The sequence below is a fragment of the Lycium ferocissimum genome, chromosome 7 (genome assembly GCF_029784015.1).
Source record: "Lycium ferocissimum isolate CSIRO_LF1 chromosome 7, AGI_CSIRO_Lferr_CH_V1, whole genome shotgun sequence".
Taxonomy (NCBI): Eukaryota; Viridiplantae; Streptophyta; class Magnoliopsida; order Solanales; family Solanaceae; genus Lycium; species Lycium ferocissimum.
Genome location: NC_081348.1, coordinates 54166982 through 54177193, shown reverse-complemented (window position 1 = coordinate 54177193; position 10212 = coordinate 54166982).

Sequence of the window (10212 nt, the reverse complement as noted above, 5' to 3'; positions counted from 1 at the left end):
TAACTCTAATATTGCTAAGCCTCCTCGTGGTGATATTTTGCCGTCTAAGCCAACCATAATGTAGATTACGTTTATAATGTGCTACTAAAGTGAAGTGTATCTTAAGGAACTCTATGTGTGTCTTAAAGATGTGTCATTGACTGATTGATATTGAAACTTTGGTTGCATGTCAAGATTGTTATTTTGTTTTGTCCAGTTTACACACATCAGTTCATTTTGTGGCATGTTTGGAAACTGTTTGATATTTAATTTGAATGTTGTTACTTGGCCTTGTTTCTTTGCTGGAATTGTTGTGAGTTTATTTTGTCCAAAACATGAAACATGTGTAAATCTGATTTCGTGTATGGATATGCTCGTGTATGGACATAGCAATTATATAATCGTTCTTTTGTTTGTTTGAAGTTTCTTTCTTTGACGTTATATATAGTCATCATTTATGGATTATACACTAATCCTTCTTCTTTCGTTTATGCATGATCACCGCATACGAGTCCGAGGGACTCGTTTTTCTCTTGCATTCGGTGTTGGGCTAAAAGCCCAACGCAACCTATCGGTCATCCCCCATCCGTCCGTCCGTGTATAAGCGAATAAAAATTAGGGCCCAAATAGCAAAAACAACGAAGAAAAATAAAATGGGCCAAAGCCCGGGTAGCAATTGAGCTAAAAGCAGCTTTTTAAATGGGTGGCCGATTTAAATTATTATCCCTCCATTTTATTCTTTTATGCATTTAATTTGTATGGCATGACTAACATTTTTTTTGTTGATTTAGATGAAGCCTTAGTGAAATTAGTAGGTTTTAGTTTAGTAATGGGTAGTTAATTTAAGGAAAACTAAAAATTAATTCCATAAGTTCATTTTCTTCTTTTATATTAAGTTATTCATAGTAGCTTAATATTTGTTCTTTTAGAATAATTGATTTTCAAAATAGCATAACTTTGTATTTTTAAGTAAAGGAATCATATTTTATTTATTATCTATCTTATAATTTCAAAATGTCACTAACATGCAAATATAAACTCAAATATATTTTATAAATAACTCTTCAAGTTTTGAATCAATCATGCATTTTTTAATTAAGCATAGTTAATAAAAGGTAAACAAAACTCATTAGCCATTTTGGTATCTTGTTTATACTCCTAAACCGCAAAATCAATTAATATCTCATCATTTGAGTTGTTTCAAATATTTATTAAATATTGCACAAACTTGCATTTTCTTCTACCTATATGTAAATTATTATATTTTGCAAATCTTATTTTTTTGAATAACATTATTATACTTCCATTTGAAGCATTAGCAATATTTACAAGCTTTATTTTAAATAGCATTTAAAATCTTCTTTTACACAAGTTATATATTTTTACAAGCATTATCTTAAATAGTATCATTATTGCTTTCATTTAAAGTCTAAGCAAATTCTTTTATAAATTTTGTTCTAAAATAGCATTTAAATCTTTTTTATGCAAATTATTATTTTTCGTAAATTTTTTTTTTAAACAATGTTATTTATTTTTCTTTTAAATCTTAGCAATATTTTTAGCCGTTTTTATTAAAATTTAAGCACCACTTTTTGCATCTTTAACTTTAATTAATTAACCTAAGTTTGACCGGTAAACCGTAGTTAGCGGATTCTAAAGGATGCCTAACCCCTTCCCTTTAGGATAATTAGAACCCTTACCTAGAATTGAAAATTAAGCAGACCATTAACGGAGGTTTAGTTAGCTTTACCTTAGTTAATAATTAGGTGCCCTAATTCACCTTAAAATCAATTAGGTGGCGACTCCTTAAAATAAAGCAAAAAATAGGAATCACCAATATGTTGTACCTAGTTTAACCCGTTTAAATGGGGTATAACAGCTTGGCGACTCTGCTGGGGATATTAGGTTCTAAACCACAACAGATTTAGGTTAATTAATATTTGGTTGGGTGCTTTGTTTGTTTGTTTTCTTTATTTTGCCTTACATGCTTTTAAATGCCATTATTATTGTTTATTGCCTTATTTTCCTTTGCCATGTAATATATATGTTTTCCTTTATTAAATTGGCATTCCGTTCATATTTCTTCCACTCCTGGAAAATTCACACAATTCACACACTTAAAGTGGTTTCGTTTTCGCGCCCCGTGCACTACTAAATTACCCCTTTAGTTGGATCGATCTTGTGGATTTAGTCGATCGGCGGTGCGATCGGTGACCACGGACTTTCCACTCCCAAATTGTCCATTTGGGGGAACCTTGCGTCATAGGAAACCCGCTCCTAGTCAGCCTAAGATAGAGCTAAAACAAAACCCTCATTAAGAGCATGCACGAGCCTAGGAGGCTTAATACCCAAGGTGTATTAAGTCCATTAGTCAACCTTGTCCAAATGTCCGAGTGGGTCCATGACCCCAAGCGACGATTATCATGTTATATGCATTGATTTGAAGGATAAACATGCGTGTTATGTGGACCATGTGCTATTTAGGTAGAACTAATCGCTTGTATACGCAGGCAGTCACTAGACAGTACAATACGAGCAGCAGGCATTTAATTACGAGCAAGCATGCAAGGAGACACTTACATCAAGAAGGCATCAAACGGGAGGAGTCCGGCTATCATGCACGCCGGATTGATCAAGCAATTCAAGCAACCAAGAGGCTCAAGAGTAATGAAGGGCTTTCTCATTTTAATTAGCTTTAAAGAGTCAAGTTTTTGTTGTAATAATTACTTTTGTATTTTTTAATTCTCTAACAATGTATGTTTTGGGGTCTTCAATTAATAGCACATTGGGATGATATTTAATTGCATATTTATCCTTCAAATCCACGCTAGGCCTACCTCTGGCACAAAGGAGGTCCCGTGCATAATAGGTCGCGTTATGTTTGCTATATCGTCTTTACTATTTGATTTGTTGCCGTGCAATATGTGTTTGTTTGCTATATGTGTTTTGTTTGCAATGCAATATGTGTTTCTTTCAACATTGTTTGCTCAATATTCGCATTATTTTCAGCAGCAATCATTCGCACTATACTAACGCAATTTTCTTCATTTTTTTTTAAGGTTTTTCTTTTATTTTGATTATTCCCCCAAAGGTTGATTCGTGTTGACTGCAAGCTGGCAGACCACCCGTACTTTACAAGATCAAAGAAACGAGCATCCAGCGATATGAATGATTCAGGGGCATCCGAACAGAATGGCTTGGGACTTGTCGCCCTTCCGAGAGACGAACCCGAAGCTTCGGGAGGAGGGAACGACGAACTCATTGCCCAACTGGTGCAGCAAATAGCCAATATGCAAACTGAGATCGAGCGACTGCGAAACCTTACCAATCTATCCATCACCCTCAATACCCCTCACCACGAACAAAGAACAAATGCGACGCTTCCACCATCTTTTTACCTCGTTGACTCGCCTCGCCCTCGCTCTCCCGCAAACCCTCCGCTTTACACATGCCATCCAAATACTACCGATTCACAACAAACCAGCCGAAGAACAAACCATCTCACAACAATCAAACCCACAACCAACCATTCCACCACCAATCCGCCCGCAACAAACCATCCCGCCGCAAACCACCCCGCAACAAACCAACATACAACAAGCCATCCCGCAACCAAATGACCCGCAAAAAGCCAACCCCCAGCCAATTAACTTCCAACAAACCAATCCGCCACCCTTCACCACTCCCTACATTCCTCAACCCACGCTACCCAAAACTACCAAGCGGCCAACACATACCATTGGCACACACGCTAGCCATAATACGCGATGTGCCACCGATATATGTAGTGAGGCTCAACCATTTACTACTCGGTTGCGGGCGTGCGGCGTCCGAGCTTGACCCCTGCGAGGAGATGGAAAGGGAAGCTAGGGCAAGAGCGGATGAGAATGTGGCGAAAGAAATCCGTAGTCCGAAGGAAGCATTCGAAGCATCCAAACCCACGAGAGGATGCGAAGGACTTGAATACGAGGATTTATGTATCCATCCCGACATCGAGTTACCCGCTGGATATAAGGTGCCGAAATTTAATATGTTCGACGGAAAAGGAAATCCTCGGGCCCACTTGAGATCGTATTGTGATAAGCTTGTTGGAGTGGGGAAAGATCAAGCTATCAGAATGAAGCTGTTCATAAGAGAGTCGACGGAGAAGCTTGATTGGTACACATGCCAAGATCCGCGAAAATGGCGTAGTTGGGGAGAAATGGCGCAAGAATTCATGGATAGGTTCGAGGTTCAACAACCGAAACTGTCCCGATAGATTCTATTTGATGAAGTTGGAAAGGAAGGTCCACGAAACTTTCGAGAGAGTATCTATGCGATGGAGGGCGAGAAAAGTCCGGCCCGATGGTGAGAAAGTGAGATAACGACGCTTTTCGTACGATCTTTAAAGATGCAACATATTATGAAAAGGCCGATAGTAAGCGTCATCGGGCAAAAGTTTTACGAAGTTATCGGGATGGGAGATTTTATAGAAGAAGGTATCAAGACGGGGAGAATCACAAATTTGGCGACTTTGCAAGCAACAAGCAAGGCAATTCAATCGGATGCAATTAAGAAGAGGAAGGACGGAGTGTCCGCGGTCTTGACCATCCGGGAACGTAGACCAAACCGGATGTTAACCTACCAATACCTTTCCTCCCGGCCCCGCATATTACGAATACACCCAAATCCCTCAGCCCTACTACCAGCCTCCACCCGCTCCTTACCCTGTTTATTACACCCAGCCAACATATTGTCCACCTCGAGCACCCGCCTATCAGAACCCATCACGATACCAACTAACCTACTCATCTCAACCCCAACATCAACCGCAAAATCGTCCACAAAATGCACCCAGACCTCGCCCAAACTTCGAAAGAAAACCCGCTAAAACTTATACACCATTAGCCGAACCTTTATCCCATTATATGAAAGGTTGAGAACCGCGGAATACTCCAACCAATTCGAGGAGAGTTCACCAACCCCCTCTACGGATGGTATGATGGGACTAAGCGTTGTGCGTATCACTCGAGTTCTTTGGACACGATACGAAAATTGCCTTACTCTTAAAGATAAAGTTGAAGCATTGATCAAAGAAGGAGTCATCCACTCAAAGGCTCCCCCAAATATAAATGACAATCCTAACCCCATCATGGTGATGCAAATGTGAACATGATCGCCATTGATGAAGAATGTAACTTGGAAGGGACTATCGTGCCAGTCAAAAAGGAGGAAAAGGTGGAATCATCAGCCTTCATGTTGAAGAATGGTTTCCAACCTGGTCAAGGCCTAGATTTGAACTTGGATGGCATCGTGGAGCCGATCCAGTTACCCGGGCAGAAGGATATATTCGGTCTTGGATACGAGCCCACTACCGAGGACATTGCACTGGTCAGTCTCAAAGGAAGAAGTGACATTCCCTTGTCCAAGCCTGTTCCCCTTTTGAATCAGTCATTTTCTCGAAGCATCCGCCACCGAGCATCGAAGAAGAACACGAAGACGACCTCGTGAAAAGTTTTAAGAATTTATTCATTACCGAGGAGGAAGTTGAATGCAACGTGGTCTCGGATGAATGCTACGAAACCCCGACTATGCGGAATGCTGAGCCTGGATACACTTTGAACAATTGGACTTGTACCCTGCCCCCGGTTCTCCGGGAGTCTTGGTAGGAAAATTTATTTTGATGAAACAACGCGATTCAAAATCGAGGCCTGAATCGTGTTTATGATTTTGTTACTTTTGCCTCCAAAACTTTTGAAAGCTCAAATGCCAAAATCAAGCTATGCTTTTTATCAATTATTCTATCTTCACCTAATTAATCTTTATCTTTCAGCGATCAAACTAGTAAATATGCTAATCACATGTGAATGTGACACGTAATGAAACAAGCGAGCCCTTAGCAAATGCCGAACGAAACTCCGAAGAGTACGAAGAGGACATGCAGCCTGAAGAATTAACTAAAGAAGTTGGACATTCTGAGAACGAGTCGAAACCAGATTTGGTTGAAACAGAAACTGTAAATTTGGGGAATTCGGAAATTGCGAGAGAAACAAAGATTAGCGTCCATTTGAATCTATCACAAAGGGAGGAATTAATCAACCTTTTGAAGCAATACATAGACGTGTTCGCATGGCATTACGATGGTACGCCGCCCGAGCACGGAAGCGAAATGGCTAGAGCTTTTTGAAGAAACGGATGGCAACTTGTAGGCCGAAAACTATCGATGCAGATGCCCTCCAGAAATATCACATTTAGGAGCTATCTTTTGTTTTATGTAATATTCTGCAATGTCTTTTGATGTAATGAATTACGTCACAGACGTGTCCTCTTATTGTCATATTAGCTCCTGAGTATAAAAGACCATATAATATTTGAAGAAACAGTGGCAGCTACATATACTATAGGAAAATGTTTGTCTGTAATAAGACTGATCCAAAAAAAAAATGAGAAAATAAAATGTATAATATGCCACTCATGGTTTATACATATCTATTTCTATTATCTCTCCTCTCTCTCTCTCTGTTTTTTTTTTTTTAAATGATCCGCGCATCGCGCGGGTACGTACGCTAGTATCATTAAAAAGAGGATAGTTTTAGGACAAAAAGTAGTTAATTAATTGATAATTAGTTATTAGTTATTGTTTGAATTTAAAAATAATTAAATATCTATTTTTTTTAAGTAGTGGTTGTAGTGTTACCCAATTCTTTACAATAAGGGAAAAAACTGAAAACCACGTTTCTGCCGGATCAAGTGGTTACAATTTCCAAGTTTAAGTTTTAAAAATTTATAATTCATTTTCCTTTAAATTATACTTAGAAAAATGAAAAATGAAAAATGAAGGGGAAATTGCTATTCCTAAAAAATTGCAAAAAATGCTATCCATGTTATACTATTCCGAAAAATTGCTCCTAAATCATAGGCACCGGTTAATCCACGTCTCTCCACTCAAAATCATAGGCACCGATTAATCCACGTCTCTCCACTCAAAGTAACAAAATAGGAAATTAAAACTCATTCTTTTATCTTAACTAATTATTATAAAGATAAACTTTTCAAAAGGCAATTATTTATTAATTAAACGTCAAGAAAGATTAAAAAAATTCCTAACTAAACTACCCTATTACCCCACGAACTCCACTTCACGCACCAAAACCCCCCACGTCCCTTTACCTGCACTACACCACAATAAAAGGCATCAGCACCTTCAAATACACAAGCACATAGGCACGCTTAAATTTTTTTTTTTTACTTTCTCTACAAATGCAGGTGAACACATAATTAATTGGTATGTGTTTACAAAGCTTTATTTGGATCATTTGGTGACAAGGAAACAACCATTGAATGTAGCACGCCTTCTTTTTTATCCTTTTCCCTTTCTGCTTAACAATATGCTTTGTTTGTTAAAAAGGAGGAATATTTTTCTGTATTAATTTTCGGTATAGTTTCTTCATTTCCATGTTGTTGGTCTTTTTTATAGACATGATAAAGCAAAATTTAAAAAATTATTAGAGCCTTAGATGTTATTGCTTAGTTTGTAAAAACAAAATTCAAAAATACTTGATAGGAACTGACTGATAAATACGTGGTTCTTGCATTCTAGATTGTTCGATGAATTTTTCCCTCATTTGAAGAATACTTTGATTTTCACCTGGATAATTTTTTTCGTCGATGCATGCAGGTGAATGCATAATTGGTATCCATTGACAAAGCTTGATTCGAATCTTTTGGTTACAAGGAAATAAATGCATTGGATGTGAGCACACTTTTTCCCCCTAGAATGTGAGTTTATATCATAACTCTTTACATTATTTCAGTATGTGAATACCTCGCATCAGCCATGGGATAAAGCAAAAATAGCCCTTAACATTTTATTTTTAGTTAATAAATAATTTTTCATGGCTACAGCCGAAAAATTAAATGAAAATTATCTAAAGTATCGATAAAAACAAAATAATAATAATAAAAAAAAAAATAAGTCCTCGATTTATACTGTGGAGTTTGGGTGAATTTAAATTCACAATAAAAACAATATGACATTATTTGGATTACACATAAAATACTAAAACGAAAATTATTAATTGAAATATCATAGAGAATAGATATAGTGTATTAAATTATACTCGAAAATATTATGTAAGAGATCGTTTATTGAAATCAAATATGTAAGCATTCGTAAGTTAAAACGATGTCGAATAAGGATTTTTTTTTTTTTTTTTTTTGGCATAACACTCAAACCTCTTAATTAAAATGAGAGTAAACAACTCAGTATCCTTTCACTTTTAGCAAACTACAAATGCTTGAAACTTTCCACGCAAAGGAGTTATCCATAGACAAAACAAGTAAATTTGTGATGGTGTTTGCTTGTCATGTCAATGACAGGTCTCATTATTTATAAATAAAACTAGATGGCCTATGCCGGTGCTGCGCACGGGCCCAACATTTCGGATTATAGTGTATCTATGTAGTTGTAGTTGTATATATATATATATATATATATACACATACATACTATGTTCAAAATACGATTAATATAATATTGTAGTTTGTGCTCCGTATCTAAGACTTTATTTTATTCGTGTTTGCTACGAAAATTTATTAATACTTTTTAAAGAGAAGATTTGTTTAAAAGAAAACTATTTTCTTCTCTTTGAGATAAAATAATAGCAATATTTAAGCATCAGTTGATACTTTTAATTTTAATTCGATTAATTTAAAAGTGTAAAATACTTATTATTTTTTATCAAATTTTGATTTGGATAATTCTAATTCAAATTATTAAATTAATTTTACATGTTTGAAACGAAACAAAGTAGAAATTAATTTTTTATTTAAACGAAGAAATGCTATTTTTTAATTTTTTGTAAATATTCTCGGTTTAACTCATTTTACTTGTCATGTTGTCTTTTGCATGGTTTTTTAAGGAAACGCGAATTAGAATTATAATTTGACTAATTTATCTTATTCATTATTTGATCTTCATTTGATATTAATCTCTTTTCACATTTATTAGAGTAAGAATAAAAATAAAAAAAAGTAATTAAATTGTATGTTATTTTTTAAATATATATATTTTAAGTATATTTATTTTAGTAAACATAATAAATATAATAAAGCATTTCTATCTACTTTTTAGAAGAGTTGGTAATATAAAGATTTTTTTTACTCTTAAGTAAAAAAATAGGACCAAATACGGATGGCGATGTTGCCTCTATAAACTGCTCTTCTATACGGTAGTAATAGTAAAGTAATACATATAATTTTTTTTTATCAAAATTTGATTTGGATAATTCTAATTCAAATTATTATATTAATTTTATATGTTTAAGATGAAACGAAGTAGAAATTTGATTTTCTATTTAAATGAAGAATTTCTATTTTTTATTTTTAGTAAATATTTTTTGTTTAACTCATTTTACTTGTCATGTTGTTTTTTACATGTTTTTTAAGGAAACGTCAATTAGAATTAGAATTTCACTAATTTACCTTATTAATTATTTGATCTCTATTTAATATTATTTTTTCTTTGACATTAATCTCTTTTCACATTTATTAGAGTAAGGAAAAATGAAAAAGTAATTAAATTCTATCTTATTTTAATATATAAGTATTTTAAATATGTTCTTTAATATAATAATTTCATGTGCTCCCACTAATGGGTTGATACGCATGTGGCAATGAATCCATCATTATTGATTTAATTGTTTGATTTTCTAAGCACTTTTTTTAATATTGTTTGTTTTTTCAATATGGGATTCATTTTTTTTTTTTAATATTAGTTGTTGTTTAATATATATGGGGCCCACATTTTTTTCCGAAGAGTTTGGATGTGGTGGGTTCCACTTTTTTTTTTTTTTTTTTTTTTTTTTTTAATACTGGTTGGTGTTTAATATGGGGCCATGAAGAACTTCTATTTTTAAATTTTTAGTAAATATTTTTAAGTTTAACTCATTTTATTGTGCTCCGTATCTAAAACTTTATTATATTAGTGTTTGCTAAGAATACAAAGTCTAACTTTTTTTTGACATTGTTTATTTTTTTAATATGAGATTAACTCTTTTTTTATATATATATATTGCTTGATTTTGTCAATATGGGATACTATGTTCAAAGCACGATTAATATAACATTGTAGTTTGTGCTCCGTATTTAAAACTTTATTATATTAGTGTTTGCTACTGATACGCATGGTGTTTAATATGAGGCCCACAATTTTTTTTTAACATTGTTTATTTTTTTTTAATACGGGATTCATTT